Here is a 22,320-nt window from a genome sequence, read left to right on the forward strand (position 1 = left end):
GAGAAAAGCTTAAGGAAAGAGGATTAATGCAAGTGGGCAGCCATCATTTCTGTAAAATACTGTCCTGACCTGCAAAAGCTGTCTTCTAAAGTATTTCTGATGGTTCTGAATACTTTTTGTATCAACCCCAAGGAGCGGAGTTCAAATAATAGTTTTGGATATACACCTAAGATGTTTTAGACACATAACTAAAATGAAAAGTGTGAATGCAACAAATACATTTGCAAACATGTGCTGCCATACAGATACACTCAGGGAGCTGTGATAAGCTGCAGCTTCTGGGTGAGAGAACAACCTGTGGCAAAGCTGTGTTTAACTCTGTCGTGCATGAAATGGCCCCGACTCCCATTTATTTGTTCTGAATGGGTAAAATCAATCAAAATAAATTCAAAGTATGTGTAATAGCCAAAACTTCCAAACATAAAGTCCTCATATTGGAAGATTAAAGTATGCACACAAGCAAAAATAATGTTTCTGGCATATTGAGGAAACCAAATTGCCTAACGACATTTAAGCATCTTGTGTTTGGGAAAGAAAAAGGAGAGAAAGAGAAGTTGGGGAGAACTATGGGGTAGTTTTGTATCAATTGCACACTTTTACAACAACCTCGCAATCATGCTAAATACACTGCTGCAAAATGAATCAGGATGTCACTTTTATATAGGCTAATTCTGCATTACTTTAAATATTATAATGTAAAATTCTTTAAATTTATTTCAAATTTGTTCCACGTTGGGAGTAGCAATGGAAAGGATCTGTGACAAGTCCATTAAGTATTGCAACGTAGCTTAAGATGCTTGCAAACTTCATATTATAATACAAATTCAAGTTTCTTTTAAATTCCACTAGTTTTAAAGAAGACGGAACTCTGTATTTCACAGCATTTTGGGAAAGCCAGCCCTGGAGAGTAAAGCAAAATCCCATGGTTTCCCCTGCTATTTTGCTTCACTATGCACAGGTATTTGTTGCATATTCTTGATTGACATTTTGTAATCTACTATACAGTTAAATTAGTTGTGAACAGTGCAATTGCACTGAAATATCCCAAAAGACACTTGGAAACGAAACAGGTAGCTCTAACCCTGAACACTTTACTTCCAGTAAAACCTTTTATAATTATTTTCTCTTGCTGCCTACTGCAATCTTTTGAAGGTGCAGTGCAAACCCTATCTGTTAAAAGTATATCCCATTATTGTTTTGCTTCCAGCCACTTTATATAGACACATTTAGGCTGGAACACAAGATAAACAATCTGTGTGTTTAATTTACAAGTGTGAGAAATACTAGGATGTTTAGATATTAGATGTGATTAGGTCCAGTGCTGTTTCCTTAACAATGTAAAACATTGGGTCATAACTTGGCACTGATTTCATCTTGCCTGTAAGGCTGTGATCCTAAGACTTCCTTGGGAGTAAAGTCCAGCAGTGGATTTATTGTCAAATTAATCTGCTTGCAGATGGAGTGAAATTACACTGTACATTAAATATACCACCACAAAATACCATATGTGAGGGAGTTCAGCTTGTTTTGTTCTGTCCCTCGCAATATATTCAGGTGTTAAGTCACTTCTTAACTGTAATGGTTTTTAAAAAAGATGAGCCCCCTTAATGGATGAAACCTGAAGCCTTTACTATGTTGGTAAAAAAAAGAGCAAAATATATTTGATTTTAACAAAAATATGGCATTCTGTCAATAATACTTTTCTTTCACAAAAGTGACACCACTTACTGGTGATGCACAGGCAGCTACCAGCCCAAACCGCCTCTGCTCCCCCGCCCTCCTTTTGTGTAACACAACATTTTTGTATTAATGAGAAATTCCAACGAACAAACCGTTCGTTAAGAGTTTACTTCATGCCCCGCACTGCAAAGTTCCTTTTCAATGAGGGCAGATGAAAAACTTGACAGTACACACACTCCAGAATACAAATAGCCAAGTGGTTTGAAATTGCACTCTCTATACGCTGAAAGGAAAAACTTTCCGTGCAATAATTCTGCATGCTCTTATAACCACGGTAAAACCACTTCAGCAAGCCAAAAGGTGAAAGCTGTCTAATCTTGTTCTATTTCAGCTGAATTGTTCAATAAAATTTAAGAGTCAGTGCAGACAAGCTGCGCCAGGCCAAATTATTGACAGAAACAGACAGTCCACCATGGCAACAAGTGGAGGTCTATAACAAAAATGTAAGCAAACAAGCCACTTCTTCGGCAGCATCTGCCAATCGAGACTTGAAGCCAAAAACACAAAACTGTTACTGCTTGCTTTTTCCTGTGTTTAAGATGTTGTGTAGTCTGCCATCAAAAGACAAAAGTCTATTTTGCTTCCCCACCCCCAAAAGAGAAGTTGCAACAGGCCAAATACCACGAGAATGTCATAGGGCCAGATTCATTTAAGTTACAGGGTGGGTTTTTTTGTATTTGTAAACGCAGCATTATTTCACATATTTCTTCATGTTTATTCTAGGCTAGGACAAGAGAAATAATACAGCAATAACTTCAGTTTTATACCACTTTCCATCATTCCACTTGTACTCCCCCTCTGTTTCCAGGGATCAATCCAGGAAGCTGTTTAAAATACCAGGGATGTCCCAAAGCATATATATTTGACAGGGACTTTTTTCTATACCTGCAGGCTGGATTAAGAGAAGAGCACATGCAGAGTGTTTTTGCCACATCAACTCCCCTGAACATGAGGCAAAGCTAACATATCAAGTGAGCTAGAAACTTCGCAGTTTGAAGTGTTTGTTCTTTCAAGGAATATATTAAATGTATCATTTGTGTAAATTATATACAGCTGTTCAAACAGACCAAGAATTGGAGAATTTTACCAGCAGAGATATTCATCGCCAGAGCTATGCCTGCCCAACCCCCTTGAAAGTCTAAATTTTGCTTATCCCGCTTACAAGAGAAGGGAAGCACAGACACGTTTATGCACTAAAGTCAGCTTCTCCAATAAACTTTTCTGCTTCTTTAAAACATCATGGAAAACCCAATTTCAAACAACGAAAACTTCCTCATTTCCCCAAGGCACAGATTAAAAAATAAGTTCAAGAAGGTGTCTCAAGTTATTTGGCTGGGAGGGGACGCTCCAAAGTTCAAGTCAAATGAACAAGCCATCTACTAAGCCTTAGAGTACAGGATAATATATTTATTCACATTGTTGCATTGCAGGCACTTAAGGAGGCTGTTTTACCTGTATCTTTAAAAAACAGAAACAGACAAGGTACTTACAACTCAATCGAAAAGATCTTGGCTTGCTCTCTGGAACCTCTCATCTTGCCTGAAATTCTCTAGCTACTGGTGTGTGGACATTCCTCTCTCCTCACTTTTCCCCTCTTCTTCTCCCCCCCCCCCTGCCTCCCTCTCTCTCTCCCTCAGTCTCCCACCCTCTCTCTCAGAGGCAGCGCTTCTCCCATTAGAGGAATTAAAATTGGTTGGTGCCATGCTAAATTTAACAAGCTCATTAGTATTCTTCCTGTGTGCTTGGTAGTGAACTCTCCCTATTCAAGCTGCTCTCTCAAGCTGAGGGGTCAGGCGGCTAATCATTAAATCAAACTAATGTCACCCTATCACAATCAGCCCTAAGAGAAGGAGGGTTTATTATTTCAGTTTATGCTAAATAAACGGTTTTACAAACGGTCTTCGAGCAAGGTCAACAGCATCTTCAATTACAAGGCAAACTTAACAAGAGTTGCTATAAACCAAAGTGCTCCGTATTGACTTAAGCGCGAGCTCTGCTCCGCAGATTGCCACCGGCAGGCTTGTACAGGAATGCATATTGTAAATTTCTTCTTCATCATCATCTTCTTAAGGAAAGGGTAATCTTTTCTTTTGCCAGAATTGGTGACTTGCGTAGAGACTGCTCATTCACCTCTCCCCATCCAGCTTGCTGCTCAGCTCAATTCACCCCACACAAAGGCTGAAGACCAGACCTCAATGGACCGAGTGAAACATGTTCAAAACTAGGCTCTCTATTGTGACTGAATTTCTTAACATCTTTTCAAAAAACGGAGAATGCCTTGAGGCTAAAGGAAGAAACAGGCTAATGGTGAATTGGGAATACTGAGCAAATTTCAGAGCCCTTTCCTCCTAGCTTTTGAGGTTGAAAGCAAGCTCTATCCTTTCAAGTTTCAAAGTCCTTTTTCCTCCCGCAGTGTCACAGAAGGATTTGAAAAGAAGGTAATTGTGCTCACAGTCTCCCTGATCAGAGCTTACGTCCTATTTCTGGTATTTCGGAATACTTCTCGCAATAATGGTGCATATAGCTCAATCCCTTAACCGGCCTGCACTCAGCAATTGCTCATTAAATGAACAATTGCTGGTATAAAATGCCTTTTATGTTCAAGGTCTGGATATAAGATAAGCATTCTAGTTCTCTAAATTTAGTTTACTAAGGAAACTCACCATCATTAAATTATCCAAATGAAGGCAGAATAGCAGTCTCTCCTAGCAAAGTAGCACTTATGAGCGATGTTCATCCTTGCCTCCCCCACGCCCAAAGACTTCAGTGCTAAAATGCTTAATAGAATAATATACAACTAATGGGGAATAATTTTCCGGCATGTAAGAAGAGGTCTACATTTTGGAGACCAGGTACTTCACTTTTGAATTATGTAATAGAGCCATAGACCCCATTGACTGTGTGTCTGGCTTCCCATGTACTCTGATGACTCATTTTCGTCCCTTCTAAGAGTTTGCTGAAACTGACTGTAACTTTTCTTTCTGGTAGCAAAACGGACCTGTAGACCTTATAAACAAACTCTAGAGTGATTAGTGCCCCCTATCTTATACATGGAAATAAGATCTGTTGAAATCAATGGGGCTTATTTTCCAAGCAAGCATGCAAATGATCTGGCTGTAAAATTTGGTTTACTGTAAGAAGCAAAGTTTCTAGGAAGGCTTCTTCATTCTGGCCTTATGAATGTTTACCTTTTATGAAGATATTCTTAAACCAAGCGCTTTCAGAATATAGACACAAGAAGGCATTCACAAACTAGATTCCCAGCCCATCTTGAGCATATGAATAAAAATTATCACTGTGGGTTAGATAGCAAACATTGAACTTTATTTATATGAGGTGCTTGAGTATTGTACAAACATTTTGCACCTTACAGCCAGTCTATACTATCTGAACGAACAATATTAGAATGTATAGACGCATATTCTTCTTTGTAATGGATTTTCAACTTATCAGTAATTTCTAATACTTTTTTGGCACTCTGTGGATTGTAAATACACAATGCCTTCACTATCTTTTATTTTCACACCTTGATAATTCTAGGGGTGGGGAGCTTATATTTTGCTTTTCTTTCCCAGAACAGTTTTAAATAGTTGTGGCTATGAAAGAAAAATAGGGGAAATGTAGACTAAGAAACGAATGGGAGACATTCAGGCACTGAACCTGATCCTCATACTGACTGCTGTATGAGAACGGGGAATGATAGATATTCTTGCTGAATTTCAAGGAACAAGTTACATGTATACTAGCTTATAGTCATAATTTATCATAAGTGAGCAGGAACATGGCCACAGTGTCGGGGTGCAAATTAACATTATGCAGAGGAAAGGACCCCAAACTGAGTTAGAAACGTTTTATTGGATAATATATCCCCTGAATTTAATAGTCTCATGTACTGAACACATTGCATTTCCAGTTGTGCTCATTCTTTAATTTCACAAGTGTACAAAGAGGCTGAAATACTCTCCTACAATTGAACTCCCTTCTAGATCACATCTGCAACGCCTCCTCAATTTCTATCTTCAAATCTTTTTTTAAAGCCTATCTTTTTTCCGTGTAGCTTTTCCATAAGCTCCTTTTCTCCCAAGATTATCCAGCCCTTTAGGAGTCTTTACTGCAATTATAAATGTAACCTGTTTCTTTCATTCGGTGATACTCTCTCTACCAAAACCTAGATTGTCAGTCCCTTTCTGGCAAGACCCTTTCAAGATGTATTGTTTGTACAACACTAGGCACATCGCCAGGCCATTCAAAATAAATAAATCATAATACTTCATAGCAGAATGATTCTCAAGGGAAAGATTTTTGAGAATGTGTGATTGTTTTGTGGGTGGGTAGATGTGTAACAGAGAGAGAGAGAGAGGGAGGGGGAGACACAGAGAGAGAGAGAGAATATGTGGGCATGGTCTCAGGTATCCCCCCTTGTGAGGAACACCCCACATTCAGAAAAAGGTTCATGTTCATACATGTTCAAACATGCAGTAAACTTCTGATCACATCCACTCCTAGTCTCTACTAGTCTAAATGGCATATATATGGGTATTTTCTCAATGTGCACAATATTCAAACATTATTATGAGCTCACAGAGGTAGAGGGGATGGATAGGGGCAGAGAGTGCAGTCCTATTACCTTTAGATGTGTCCCAGTTTATCTTGTGTGTAAATGGACCTGGGGTTTCCTAGCACCTCTCCAGGGCTTGATGGACGCATGCCTTCTCACAGTGCACAGTTCCCTAAATTTGCTCCCACGTGGAGTGCACAGGTCAAATGGAATATGCCTCACAATGAGTGTGTACACTATTGCTGCCATTCAAGTTTGGGTTTGTTGGTTTTTTACAGTTCAAATATACACAGCATAATCAAGCTGAAAATTTCTGAACTCAGTGATCAACTGTTAAAGGATATTCTGAGAATTATGGGCCCTGAGAGAGCTTCACTACAAGGAACGGTGACATAGCAATCTTCAGACAGATTTTGAGTAGAATTAAAGGCAGCAAAGTAAATATGCAATATAATGCTCAAGCCCCACTGAAACTAGCAGGAGCTACACAAGAGAGCATACCCCTTGCCCATTCATAAGATGGGCTTCTTGTGCCAAAAGGTCTTAGCTTGTTGTTTTGTTGTTTTATTTCTATATTAAACCTGTATACCTTGCTTCATCTTAAGATCATAGAGCCATCCTTGCCTGCACCATAGCACCAAAACTTGACAAAGTTTGGATGACTGAAGAACTTTACTTTAAATCAATTATCTTCTAGAGCTGCAAAGCTTAACATATTTATTTAATGCTTATTAGGTGTTGTATTAAAAAAAATATTCCAGGCATCATATTGGATTTAAAGCCACAATAATACAATAAAAATCTGTGATAAGACAAAAAAATCCAATCAAGCATAAATACCCCAATTACAAAACCACAAGCAAAATACAATATAAATCACAGGACCTAAAAAGAAATAAAAGCAAACATCAAAATGCAGGAACTAAGACCACCAACCGTACCACAGGGAGTGAAGTATGATCTTAAAAGGCCTGGGAGAATAGGGAAATCTTTCTGGTGTTAGGCTAAAATACATTGCATAGCCTGGGGTGTGAGAGGAGACCCCCCAAAAAGGTCCTCTCTTACATTTGCAGAAGGGCCTCCATAGAGGACTTTAAATTATGGGCAAGTACATCTGGGAGCAGATGTTCCACCAGGTAGCAAATCCCAAGCCAGGTAGGATTTTATAGATCAAAATCAGTGCTGGAAATGAATCGAAAGCCAGTGCAGGTGAGAAATGATCAGCATGATGTATTCATAATGCTTTGTTAACACTCCAGTAGCCCACACTACTGTATTTTCTACCTGCTAAAGTTTCTGGACCATCTTCAAATGCAGCCTCGTGTACAATGCAGTACAATAATTCAAATGGGAGGACATCAAATCATAGAATCATAGAGTTGGAATAGACCACAAGGGCCATCGAGTCCAACCCCCTGCCAAGCAGGAAACACCATCAGAGCACTCCTGACATATGGTTGTCAAGCCTCTGCTTAAAGACCTCCAAAGAAGGAGACTCCACCACACTCCTTGGCAGCAAATTCCACTGTCAAACAGCTCTTACTGTCAGGAAGTTCTTCCTAATGTTTAGGTGGAATCTTCTTTCTTGTATTATGGATCACCAGCCATATTATCCACAGAGGTGCCAGATCTGCTTGTATGAACCCATATCTTACATGCATGTATTTGGAAAGTGCTAATTTGAGGGCTATGGCGACACTTCTTCTGAGTAGGGATGGAGAGGAATTCTCTTTGCTTCACATTTTAAATACAAAACTACCTAAGAGGCACATTCCAAAATAACACACAAGCCACAAAATACAGCTATCCTTCAACTCACACTACTCTGAATTTTGTGGTCCACTTCTTCAATCAAATAATGTGTAGAAAATGAATATATCTGGTGAAAGTGTACACAAAAATGCATGTATTAGTGAAAATGGCATAGAAAAACCCAAAAACTGGATTTGAAAGAAGAAAAATCTCAAAAAAGGACGCATAAAACCGAAGTTGAAAAGGGAAGTCAAGAGGGTTAACTCTCTCCAGGATGATTGGGGATTATTCAAAACTACAATAGTAGAAGCCCAGCAGTAATGTATACCATTAAAAGTTTCCACAAAGGCCACTAGGACACCAACATGCTTAATGAGCAGAGTCAAGGAAGAAGTTAGAAGCAAGAAGAGTTCCTTCTGCAAACGAAAGTCTTGCCCAAATGAAACAAAAAAGTGGGCCAAAAAGTGGCAAAAACAAAGTAAAGTAGACAATAAGAGAGGAAAAGAATTGATCAACATATCATGAAAAACATTAATACCAACAAAATAGTGTTTGAACACATTAGAAGCAGGGAACTAGCAATGGAGACAGACCCCTGGGCAAAAAGGAGTCAAAGGTGTGATAAGGGAAGAAAAATTGAGATTGCAGAGAAGATGAATTCTTTGAATTTGTCTTCACTTAGAAGAATGTAATGCAGATCCCTGTGCATGAATATTACAGGAAGAGAGGAACTGAGGCAAACAAAGGTGACAAAAGATGATATTCTAGGCCTTGCTGACAAAAGATGATATTCTAGGCCTTTCGTCCACCTCAGAGATGCTAAAGAATTCAAATGTGAAATTGCTGATCTCCTAAGAAAAACATGTAACATGTCACAAAGATCAGTTTTCATACGTGAAGACCAGGACATGGGCAATGTAACACCAGTTTTTAAAAATGGGATCCAAGGGCATCTAGGAAAGTACAGGCCAGGAAGCTTAATGCCTACTCTGGGAAAACCAAGCAGCTTTATTAAAGACATTACTCAGCATGCACAATAATAAGAGGCTGAAGAAGAACCAGCGTGGCTTCAAGAAAGGCAAGTCTCTCAAAACAACCTTTTAGAGTTATTTGAAAGTGTCAACAAGCATGTGGAGAGGGATAATCCAGAATGTGTTGCATACTTTCAAAAAGCAGAGTGAGTATAAGGACATTAAAATGGCAAATGCATTTCAATGTATGCAAATGAAAAGTTATGTACACTGGAGCAATTGAAAATAAAACTGCCAATATTATAAAGCCGTTAAACAAATTGATGGTGTGAACACACTTGGAATATTGTGTTCAGTTCTGGTGGCAATACCTCTAAAGGGGTATTGTGAGGGTGGAAAGGTTTCAGAGACAGGCAGCAAAAATGATCAATGGGATGGACCAACACCCTTGAGCAAAGGTTACAACATTTAAGGATTTCTACTTTAGGAAAAACTTGTTGGAAATGATAGTGTGTAAAACTATGCATGTGCAGAGAAGAGGAAACTCAAGTTCTATGTGTTCGTAATGGAACTGGAGGGTCAAATTCCTAAAATCTAGTGAAAGGTTGGGCTCTCTTCAATTAAAACCTCAACTCTGGATTTGAGACCATAATTCCTATTCAAAAGTTATTTTATATATGACATATATTGTAACAAGGTTACAATATTTGGTGTGTTATAATTTAGGAAAGAACTGGGGAGGGGAGAACATGACAGAGATATATACATTATGCATTAATACTGAGAAAGTGGGCAGAGAAAAGTGCTTCCCATACCAGAATCCAATCATCCAATAAGCAGCTCAATACTGGAAGATTCAGGACAGACAAAAGTAAGTATTTATCCACACAGTGCCTAGTGAAACTATGGAATTTGTTGCCACAATGTGATGGGCACAGTGTTAGAGGCTCAGATATATAAACTAGGCACCAAATGGCTCCTTAAACCAGGGTTACAGGCGCCAAAATGAAAGGCCCAGTTGCCATTTTGGAGCCAGACGACTTTTTGGTTCCTGAAATTCATTCTGGTTGTACAGATAAAATATAGTGGATAGAATTCCACATGTTGTGTGCGAAAACAGACAAGATGATCCCCAGACATGCACCTCCAGATGGTGGAGACGTCAGGCGCCATCCTGGCACCCAGGCATCTTCACTTGGTCGCAAGTGGCCGACAGCCAGATGCAAAATGTGCCTGGCAAATTTCGAACATTGGATGGTCACCAGCTTAGATAGATGTAAAAGGGCAATGGACAAATTCAGGGCAGAATAAGGTTATCAGTGACTAGTAGTCATGATGGTTGTCTTGTATCTCCAGTATGAGGCAATACACTTCTAAATAACAAATGCAGGAAAACATGATTGGGGAGAGTAAACCTGCTCTGTAGAAGGATCTCAGAAAGTATAGAACCTGTTCTAAACCAACTTTGCTTTCAAGGAGGCTTAACTCAGCCATCGTCTAGAAAACCATGTCTAGAAAGCCAAGAGGGGCAATTATCTGCCTGCATTCATTGGTCTTTGATTGAAAAACTGCATGGGGTATTTTTAACCCCACTAGGTTAATAATGGCTAAGACAAGAAAGCACCATAACAGCAAAAATCGGTTCTCATGGGATATTTTTTGGGATATTTAGAGTGAAAACTGTAAATGAGGGGTGGGAAATCTGTAGTCTATGAGTCTACTTAGGCCCAGAACAAGCCCCAGTTTGGCCTGCAAGGTTGTTTTTTCCAAACCACACCCACCTGCCCCACAAATGATGTCATGTGCAAGTAGCAGGTGGGGGTGTGGCTGTCAATGTGCTCCCAACTGCGCAGCAGCAAGAGAGGCTGATTGCCAGTGACAGCAAACCAACTGGAGCTTGAAGTCACCGCTGCTCAGCTGATAGGTGCTGATTTCAACCTGCATGGGATTGGCTGCTCTACCCAGCCAATCCTTAAGGGGGCTTGCAGAGAACAGGGCAGGGCTCTCTACAAGCCCCTTGATCACTGCAAAGAGTTCTGCTCAGTGTGAATGACCTGCTAATCTGTAGTGTTCCATAGCACCACACGGGGCTCACTGTGATGTCAGGCAGCTGACAGCCCACCAGTCAAAGTTGGCCTGAGAGGGCAAAGGGAGATACGGATCTGGCCCATCAGCCAGATTCAGTTCTCTGCCCCTGTTGCAAAGGTAAGAGACTAAAATCTGGAGACAGCGTTTACTGCTATGCAAGGGGACAATAAATTAGGAGAACTGTTCAGCAATGAACAGCAACACCTTGTTGATTCTAACCCTTTTCTTTTAAGAAGATGTCCCTGTAGCATTCTCTGGTTCGTTTTCAATGGCACCATGCTAACAGCTCAGAGGAAAGACAGAAGAAACGCATACAGTGGTACCTCGGGTTAAGTACTTAATTCGTTCCAGAGGTCCGTTCTTAACCTGAAACTGTTCTTAACCTGAAGACCACTTTAGCTAATGGGGCCTCCTGCTGCTGATGCGCTGCCAGAACACGATTTCTGTTCTCATCCTGAAGCAAAGTTCTTAACCCAAGGTAATATTTCTGGGTTAGCGGAGTCTGTAACCTGAAGCGTAGTAACCCAAGATACCACTGTAATTCCAGGATACATACAGAGTTTCAATTCAATTGAGCGTCTAACTAACAGTTGGGGCTTAAAGACATAGCCCATGAAAAATCTCCGCTAGATTTTTCTCTCCATGATATATTTGGGGGGGGGGGGAGAAATAAAGTTAGTTGCAGTTAGTAAATACCCTTAAGTTGCAATCACTTAAACACTCTTATCTCTTACAATAATGTAAGGATCTACCCTCCTTCAACTGTATAAAGGCTGGGCCTTCATTCACCTTTTTGTCCATCTCTCCTTATTTACCACTCACAGAAAGTTGAAAAGGGTGGGCGGGAACAGAGGTGACTGTACTCATCAAGTCCAGAGCAGCTGTGGAATAGAAAAACACGTCCCCTTTCACACCTTGAGGTTATCCACCTGGAGTTTGTGTCCTGTTATTTCACAGTAGGCACTGGATGAGTCACAGAATTCATCAGCCTTTCTTTAACACAGAGCCAATGAGCAGGAGGCATATTAACCATCTTTGGTAGTCTAGTCTCAGATAGAACCAGCGGGAGGAAAAGGTAATCAATAGTCAAAAGGGTAATCAAGGGTTAACAACGTGAGTTCTGCTGGATCAGTCCAAAGACCCAACAATTCAAGTATCCTGCTCACACAATGGTCAACCAGATGCGTAAGGCAAGCCCACAGCAGGACCCGGGCACAAGTCCACGCTCCCCACACATGCTCCCAACAACTGGTATTCAGAAGTGGAATTCCTCAAATACTGGAAACTGTACATTGTGACAAGTAACCACTGATGGATTAAAAATCCAAAAGGTTCTCAACAGCGATTATTTGATGAACAATGAAAGGAATTAAGAGTGGAGATGTATAAAATACTAAATTTAGGTGCTTTGGACAAGGCTGAGGCTGGAAATATATAGCCTTTGGGAAGGAATGCAAATGGTGATTTGCCAGACCAGAAGAGGGAAATGCTACAGTTGGAGGTGGCAGATTATTATTATTATTATTATTATTATTATTATTAATACCCCGCCCATCTGGCGGCTTCCAACAAAATATTAAAATACAATAGTCTATTAAACATTAAAAGCTTCCCTAAACAGGGCTGCCTTCAGATGCCTTCTAAAAGTCTGGTAGTTGTGAAGAGGATCTCTGCGCCAGAAGGTGTGAAACAGCTAGGTGCTGGGGCCGTGATGCGGGGGGGGGGGGGAGAATACATCAGAGGATAGACTGGGAGGTGTCCTGGGCTGGCAGAGATGGAGTTGAGAAGGAAAGGATTCTGCATGCAATTTGGATTGAGTTTAGAATAAAAAAACTACTAAGCCTCTTGCAATACTTTTGGAAGGAGAATGGAAACCACATTTTTAAAATAATAAGGACAAAAAACCATGGCCAACAGGAGATGGGATTGGAAGATATGGATTTGGATGTGAATTAATAAGTATGCAATAAATGAATTATGGATTATTGTCTTAAAACATAACCACAGCGAAGAAACTCTTGAGTGAATAAAGAACAAGATGTTTCTTAATATTGGAAAGAAAGTTATGATGTTGGACTGGAGGAAGACTATTGTTGACGTTTATGTATAATAAGAATTGGAGAAACTCTTTTGAACTTCTTGTCTTGACAGAAAATGAATGAACTGTGCCTAGCAGACACAGGAACATCTGGATATTACTCTGGGTTGAACAGTTGACTATTCTGAAGAACTCACAGACAGTGGGAAGTCCTTTCTACTCATTTCTTTTTCTTCCTTTCTTTGTCTTTCTTTTGCTTTTTACCCCTTTATTATTTCCTTTAACATTCTTATCTCTTTGTTTTCTTTCATCTTCCTTTTCCTTTCTGTTGTTTTTCTTTCTGTTCCGTTTCTGTTCCTGCCCTGGTCTGGCCTTTTGTATTTTCTGTGGTCCTCTACTCGGGGTTAAAGGTAAAGGTAAAGGACCCCTGACAGTTAAGTCCAGTCGCGAACGACTCTGGGGTTGCGGCGCTCATCTCACTTTACTGGCCGAGGGAGCCGGTGTACAGCTTCCAGGACATGTGGCCAGCAGGAATAAGCCGCTTCTGGCGAACCAGAGCAGCACACGGAAACACCGTTTACCTTCTCACTGGAGTGGTACTTATTTATCTACTTGCACTTTGACGTGCTTTCAAACTGCTAGGTTGGCAGGAGCAGGGACCCAGCAACGGGAGCTCACCCCGTCACGGCGCTCATCTCGCTTTACAGGCCGAGGGAAACGACGTTTGTCTACAGACAGTTTTTCTGGGCCATGTGGCCAGCATGACTATGCCACTTCTGGTGAAATCAGAGCAGTGCACGGAAATGCCGTTTACCTTCCCGCCGGAGCGGTACCTATTAATCTACTTGCACTTCGATGGGCTTTCGAACTGCTAGGTTGGCAGGAGCTGGGACCGAACAACGGGAACTCACCCCATCGTGGGGATTCAAACAGCCGACCTTCCGAACGGCAAGCCCTAGGCTCTGTGGTTTAACCCACAGCGCCACCCGCGTTAACTCCTTAACTCGGGGTTAAGGAGACGTTAACATATAGATGAAGGTGATGAGGGGCAGGGTAGAGAAGATCTCTCAAGGTGGGAGGATGGGGGAAGAAAGGGAAGCTTTCAGGTGAGAGCAGGGAGGGTTCACTTCTCTCGGTGTGGGACAAGATTCAGGTAGGTAGCCATGTTGGTCTGACGCAGTTGAAATAAATTAAAAAATTGTCCAGTAGCACCTTAGAGACCAACTAAGTTTGTTCTGGGTATAAGCTTTCGTGTGCAGTCATACTTCTTGCGAAAGAAGACTTTGTATACTTTTTTCTCTCTCTTCTTTGGTTTAGTTTGTTTTTTATTGTAATGGATTATGAAAAGTCTTAATAAAATCGTATTTTAAAAGGTTTTTTAAAAAACAATAAGATAGTTACGATTCTGATTAGGAATCTAAATGTGCTATGAGATTCCATCTATTAGTCAGTTGTTAGACTGTTAGTCACTGCTTATTCTGAGTGGGCTAATTAAGTCACATCAAACGAGCTACAATGAATTCCCAGGAAAGTTAAAAACAGTCTTTCTCATCCATCTAAATACTGTTTACTCCTATCTGTGGTAACAGACTCACTTTGCAAGGCAGATTTCTCTGGTGTGGTCCCATTGAGCCAAGACATTCACAAAATACAGCACTGATGTAAGCTTTCTAGATACCAAAGAGGATCTCCTAGTATTAAGGCATGTTGAATCTTTCAAATTCCAAAAATGAGGAGTGTTAAGTTGTAACATGACTTGGGAATTCAAAATATATTTTGGTTAAATTAGTATAATTCAGTTTTGCTTGGTAAGTGAAATGTGTGTTAAATTGCATAGAAACTATTAAAAATGTTTGCCAAGTACTTGCAGTTATATTATATTTTAGTATTATTTTTATTATTTGTTTGTTATTTAGCATTACTTGACATTTTCAGAAGATAAAATTCTTTGGTTTTCTGAACGCAGTTTATGTGCTTCTTCTTCAAATGTAGGCTTACCAAGCAAAATGTTATTTTTACCACAGTGGGAAGCTCGGTATTTACTATAACTTATGCATTGCCTTGAGCGGAAACAACAATTTTCAGGTGAAGCGGCTGAGGGGAAAGTCCATGTTTCACCTTTCCACCAATTTCAGAGAAACCAAAGGAGCCCATTAAACCTCAGATTAGCTCTACCACACCAACTTTTACAGGAGTTCATCCCACAAGTGGGAAACACCCAAGGGATTTAACATGTCCATGTGGTTGCAGGCCTTTAAATATTTACCCTAGCATTGTGGGATTAACCTGTAGAAAAAGTCGTCCATGACACCACTAGCATATCATTTAAAGGGAGTCAAAATCCAATCTGAGCAGGCACGAAAAAGAAGCTTATGGACAAGACTCATGTGGATATATAATCCCTGCACATAAATAGTTACAACTGCAGATTACAGAAGGGGTGTCATAAAACCTTAGTAAGATTCCTGGCAACAAAACAGAATTCACTTCTACCGAGCCTTTTAGCCCTGTGCAATCCTCACCTTTTGAGCAGATATCAGATGTGAACACAATCCCACCTATTTTTTACATCCCTTTGGCAATAATTGTCCTGAAAATGCAACAGAGGTCAAGGGTGTGTGGAACTGGTGTTTTTTAATGCAGTCAAATTCTGAGTTTCTTGACAGATGCAAACCACTGAGGAGATGGAGTGTGTGCGTTTTCTAATCATTTTAGTTTTCAGCATCTCTCTTACCAAATCTATAACTGGTTAAACAAGGGAGATTTTGAAAAACAATTCTGGAATGGGGTAGATGCTGACATAAAAACTGATAGTGAAAACACTTAGTACAGACAAAGATTTAGCACACAGACACCCCACAGGATCACACTCAAAAATCATACTCAAAGCCCAGAGAATTACGGGATATAGTCCTACCTGGAAGACATTTAACATGTATGGAAAATAATAGCTTACAGAAATGAAGCTACTAGGTGAACCCAAACTTTTTACTACTTCTGCATATGGTGTGGTCTTAAAATTTGGATGCCACGCCAAACCAATTTTAATTTTAATAATAAAGGGTACTTAGCTCTAACCTGGTCCACCATAGCAAAGATGGGGGGTTGCAATGGACTTCTGCAGTACAGTCACCCACCACCCTTAACTATGCTGTGGAACATAAATGTGGATAAAAGGGTCAATCTGGGTAAAAAAGAACCCAAAGGTTTTCAAACAACAATGCTGTGGAACATAACTATGCTGTGGAACATAAATGTGGATAAAAGGGTCAATCTGGGTAAAAAAGAACCCAAAGGTTTTCAAACAACAATGACATAATAAAGGTTGTTCAGCCTTATTTTTAATCACACTCATGTTTTATTAATTAAAGGTAATTTTGGTTGTTATAGCAATCTTTCAGGGTATTATGAATCACAAAAATTATATGCAATGCACATCTGGGGATGAATGGGCTGACACACAGAGCTTGTAATTAGGGATAAAGCATGTAATCTCCTAGGAAAAAGTTTTTGAAGAAGTTGAATTATAGCTTTAACTTTCAGTCTGAACGCATTTCCTGTGAGGACGTCAGGCCAGAATTTTGATTCAGGGCTCATATGTTTCAGTAACGTGGCTTTTTGAATGGGGGGGGGGTAGGAGGGACACTTCTGTATGCAAGTATGCAAATAAAGTTGTGATTTACTGGAATGTAACAGAAAGAGCATACAAAAATAGAGCTATGCAGCATATTAAAAACAGAAGAAGAACGCTTGGGACTATTCACAACCAGGAGAATGATGGAAATGGGAAATAAAATGAGGGAAAGGGGGCTGTGTCTCCCTCTATGGGGACCCCACCACTTACAAGCACTGCCCTGCCCTACAGGAGCAGATGGTGCTCACAGGGGCGATACCACCAGGCACACCTTCTATTCAGCCAGACTGCCATATCTTGTCAGGGTGTCCATCAACCTTCTCAGCGCTGCTTAGAAATGCTAGGGCAATGGTTCTCAAAGGGTGTGGTGCGCTATCCTGGCGTGGCAGGAGAGGGTGGCAAGTGTGGCAGGAAGGTTCAAGGACCATCAATATAATGTTTTGGTAAGGATTCATGTTCTTATGTAGCTTGTTTTATACTTTCTGGGTGCCCAATGACCATATTATAAAGTAGTTGAGTTCTGTGTCATAAATCAAGCACTGATAAGAGTTGTTTCCCTTTGTTTTCTTATCAATAAAAAAATTGGGAGTGATGCAAGCAGATTTTTATTCTGAAAGTGTGGCCTGGAGAAAAAAGTTTGAGAACCACTGTAATAGGGATTAAGTGGTATATAAATGTCGGAAGGAAGGAAGGAAGGAAGGAAGGAAGGAAGGAAGGAAGGAGGAAGGAAGGAAGGAAGGAAGGAAGGAAGGATGGAAGGAAATAACCTGCCAGCCATATTATGGTGTTCCCCAGTTCCCCAGTCTATGGTTGCAAGCAAAAAAACTTTATCATTGCATAATTATATAATTCATATACCCCCTTTTTTGGAGGGGGGTGTCCAATGTAAGTTACAGATTTTCACCAAAACAATACTTTTTAAAGTCTAGATTGCACATCATTATGCTCATTAGCAGTAATTGCATTTGTATCGAGAATCTAAATACCGTATTTTTCGCTCTATAGGACGCACCGGACCATAGGACACACCTTGTTTTAGAGGAGGAGAACAAGGAGAAAAAAAATCTCCCCCTTTCTGCTCAGCGCCCCTTCAGCAAAGCGGCAGAAGAAACGGAGCCCCTTTCATTTCTTCTCCCGCTTAGCTGAAGGGGTGCTGCGCAGCTCTCCCTCTCTGCTGAAGCCGGGAGAGTCTTGCTCTCCTGGCTTCAGCGAAAGGAACCTGAAGCCTGCGGAGCGCAGCGGAAACTCGCGCTGCGCTCTGCAGGCTCCAGGCGGCTATCCCTGAAGCCTGGAGAGCGAGAGGGGTCAGTGCACACCAACCCCTCTCACGCTCCAGCGAAAGCAACACAAAGCCTCCAGAGCGCGGAGGGAGCGCTCCCTCTGCGCTTCGGAGGCTTCGCATTGCTATCGCTGAAGCCAAGGAGCCTGCATTCGCTCCATAGGACGCACACACATTTCCCCTTAATTTTTGGAGGGGGGGAGTGCGTCCTATAGAGCGAAAAATACGGTATGTGCCCCCAAAACTGAAAAGAACTCATGTTTTCAAAACAAAAGAAGGTTTGATTTGATTCTTGACTGTTGTTTCACCATGAAATCTCCAGCATTTCTTGCCAATCTGACTTCCTGTGTCTGGTTTCTAGATTCTCTTTTTTAAAAAAGGTTAGGTGGAGACATTACCATCTCAATTTCATTTCAGATATCTAACAGTCGATTATTGCAAGGTGCAACTATGGTATACACCCCCCCACGAGACTTTATTACAAAGTTAAAATAATAATCCAGTAAGAAATATGAAATAAAATAAATAAAAAGAAAATAGGGGGGTACTGTACTACTGTGGAATATATATATATATATATATATATATATATATATATATATGGAAGCAAACAATTCTGGCAGTTTCAGGAAAAGCCTCTGGTATTTGTAGCTCAAGAATGCTATATGTATTTTTAAATTTATGTTATCAGAAGCCTCCATCTTCAATGCTGTGAAGACTCTATTTGCCATGGACTGATAAGTGAAGATGGGAGAATTTCAAAACTCATGTCAAGTAAGGATGCCAGAGGTTGGGGGGAGGCAAAGCTGAGAAGATGAGGGGACAGTTAAGAAAATTCTGCTGGGAAATCACAGAGCAGGTCACTACTTAAATAAGATTATAAATGCTCTCTCTATAGAACAAGGTATACTTGATCTATTATTTCCCCTAGGCAGGGCTTACTTTTGTATGTTTGTTTATATATGACATTGGGGCAAAAGGGTTATTATCAAGCACAGAACACACACTACAGTGTTTTCTCCAAATTCCTATGCAATTTCATAATTTGATATTGGTGTGTCTGCGATCAAAGTATCTCTCTCTCTCTCTCTCTCTCTCTCTCTCTCTCACACACACACACACACACACACACACACACACACAAACATTAATGAGAATTTACAAAGAATTTACAATACACATATATTGTGATCATAGCCCAATTCTTTATCAGGGCTTACTTACAAAAATAGGCCTGATCCTGTGGCTCTGAGAGACTCATGGGGCCTCTGAGCTGCACCCAATACTTTGCACATGCAAAGACTGCCATTGAGAAAAACTCTTTAAGAACTATCCATCTCTCACTGCACAGGCAGAGATTCCTCAGACTGAGGTCTTAGCAAAACAAAGACTCACAAAGCCTTCCACAACTCAAACATGCAGTCATTTCTAAATTTGCCCTCAGTGCACCCCACCCTCACCAGAAAAAATCTGCTTTGATTACTGGAAGCATCCAAGCCAGCTACACTTAATCTGACCCGACAATCATATGCCCAGAATGGAAGAGGGAAGTGGAGAGTTGAACTGTTCAAGCCAAGGTGCAACACAGGGGGCCCTTTACAAGGTGATAATATTTTGCCCTTTTTAATTTGGGGGTGAGAGGAGGTCCAGGGCAGGGGTGGAGAATATGACGGAGGTATGTGATTTATGCATGATCTGGAGAAAGTAGGTACAGATTTGTTTTCCTCCCCCTCTCTCATAATACTAGAACCCATGGTGAATATTGGAAGATTCATGACAGAAAAAATGAAGTACGGTGCATACTTAGAACTATGGAAACTTTCTACCGTAATATATAGTAATGGCCAGCAATTTGAGTAGCCTTGAGATGAGCTCTGAGCTCGTTCTCATGGTACCTCAGTTGCATGAGATGAGAACAGCTCCAGCAGTGTGGCTCCTTCCTGTACCAGTGATCCATGCGACAGTCACCTCCAGGCTTGACTACTGTAATTCGCTCTACGCGGGGCTGCCCTTGAAGCTGTCCCAGAAACTCCAGCGGGTGCAGAATGCTGCAGCGAGGCTCCTCACGGGGTCTCTGCCATGGGAGCATATTCATCCAGTGCTTTTGAAACTGCACTGGCTCCTGGTGGAGTACAGGGTCAGATTTAAGGTGCTGGTTTTGACCTTTAAAGCCCTTCACGGCCTAGGACCCTCGTACCTACGGGACCGCCTCTCCCGGTCTGCCCCACGGAGAGCCTCAAGGTCCATGAATAGCAACACCCTAGAGGTCCCGGGCCCTAAGGAAGTTAGATTGGCCTCAACCAGAGCCAGGGCCTTTTCAACACTGGCTCCGGGCTGGTGGAACGCTCTGCCTCATGAGACCAGGGCCCTGCAGGATCGGATTTCTTTCCGCAGGGCCTGTAAGACAGAGTTGTTCTGCCTGGCCTATGGCTTGGAGCCAATTTGATTCCCTCCCTCCCCCTCTTTCTTTTTTCTTTTCCTTCTCCTCCTGCCATGAGGCACTTTAATGAGGCATTTTAATATTTTAATGTTTCAATATTTTAATGTTGTATTTTAATTTTGTTTTAAGTTGTAATCATTCAGCTTGTTTTTATTATTGCTTGTTAGCCGCCCTGAGCCCGGCCTTGGCTGGGGAGGGCAGGGTATAAATAAAAAATTATTATTAGGCTGGAATGATACTGGTAGACATAGAAGCCATCTCCTAGGGGCCAAAGTTCCTTCCCCCCAATAAAATATTTGAGGGGGCCCAAGTTAATGGGCAAGTGCCATGTCAAGTGACTGATTGTGGAGGGTAGGGTCTACCTGCCCCCCCCAATATTTTATTGAAGTTGCCCCCCCCCCCGTTGGGTCCATCAGCTGCATCCATTAGAGCGCAGGCTTCTGGTGTTTCCATGCAGGAGTGCCATAGGGCACAACTAGCACGCTTTGGATGAAGTCAAAGGATGGAATCCTAGCCTACTTACCTGAGAACTTGCTTCTTCTTCTTTTTTAACTTATTTTTAATTAAAGATTTCTTGATTTACAAAATTATGTGCAACTTTTTTTCAAATTACATTTTCTACACAACAGAACTTGCTTCTGAATGCACATGCATAAGATTTCACTGAGCCTCTTTTCATTTATATTTCAACAGAATGTGCGGTCTCATAAATTCCATCCACATAACCAGGGTGGATTGGATTTAAATCAAATCAATCTAAGACTTGATTTAAATCCTTTTTTACAGAAAGATTCAACCTTGCTGGCATCCTCTTAATATTGACAACCGGAGGAAAGTTTCGTTTTTGGAATAATTAACTTTACAGTTATATCAAAAATTACTGATTAGGTTATGCTATTAGAAATACATAGACAGATAATTATGAAATTATTGTGAGGTTTAATAAGTTAACTATTTATATTTAGACAACTTTTCTGCTGTAATTTATTGAAAGGAGAAAAATAATCATTTCCTTAATAACAATTTAAACCATTTATTCAACTAAAACAATAACATTATAGTATATGTATCCATGTTTGTTAACTGATGTGCTTAAACTTTTTCTTTAAAAAAAAAACCCCTTAAGACTTGAGTTTTGGCACACATGAAAAACATTAAACAAATCCATATTTCCTGATGAATGGCCTTTGGACTAGAACAGGGGTCGGCAACCTAAGGCCCATGAGCCACAAGCGGCCCATGAGGGTTGTTTAACCGGCCCATGGACCCCCGCTGCCCACTTTGTCAGCTCCCGTGCGCCGCGCTAAACTGGTGTGGACAGAGCGGGACCACCTTCTGCGACACTGGCTGGCTTCCTATTGGCTGCAGGAAGCTCCTGCAGCCAATGGGAAGCTGCGCACACCTCCTCCGCGCCGGAAATAGCGTTTGCGCATGCATGCGTGCGTGTGTGCACACGCACTCCGGCCCACCACAGCATCTGCGGGACTGTGAACCAGCCCAAGCCATAAAAACTTTGCCGACCCCTGGACTAGAATGTAACTTAAAGAGAAAATCTTTAGAAATATTTTTCCTCCAAAAACATTTCATTTTAAAAATCCAGTTTAAATTTTAAAAATCTGATTTAAATAAAAAAAATCCAATTTAAATTTTAAAAATCTGATTTTAAAAATCATTCATTTTTATCTATCCTGCACATAACTGCTCATTGAACACAGTTAATTTTCCTCTTTTTGCTTTTTCCCTCCCATCTTCTCTGCAAATGGCCTTCTGTCTCTTTAACTATCATAAATCAGTGCTGTACAGACACCAAGCAAAACTTA

At 40.8% G+C, this 22,320-nt stretch overlaps 1 protein-coding gene across 6 annotated transcripts in view; it reads right to left on the reverse strand.

The window, feature by feature from the left end:
* Positions 1-22,320, reverse strand: part of GLI3 (GLI family zinc finger 3) — a 232,096-nt gene that overhangs the window by 149,635 nt on the left and 60,141 nt on the right. The window contains exon 1 of one of the 6 annotated variants that reach the window (XM_053359306.1): positions 3,231-3,342. The exons of the other annotated variants lie outside the window; for them this stretch is intronic. The gene's annotated coding sequence lies outside the window, so the exon portion shown is untranslated. Of the gene's footprint in view, positions 1-3,230; positions 3,343-22,320 lie in introns of those variants that run through there. 6 annotated transcript variants of the gene reach the window in all.

Source organism: Podarcis raffonei, chromosome 12 (genome assembly GCF_027172205.1).
Source record: "Podarcis raffonei isolate rPodRaf1 chromosome 12, rPodRaf1.pri, whole genome shotgun sequence".
In the NCBI taxonomy this organism is placed as follows: Eukaryota; Metazoa; Chordata; class Lepidosauria; order Squamata; family Lacertidae; genus Podarcis; species Podarcis raffonei.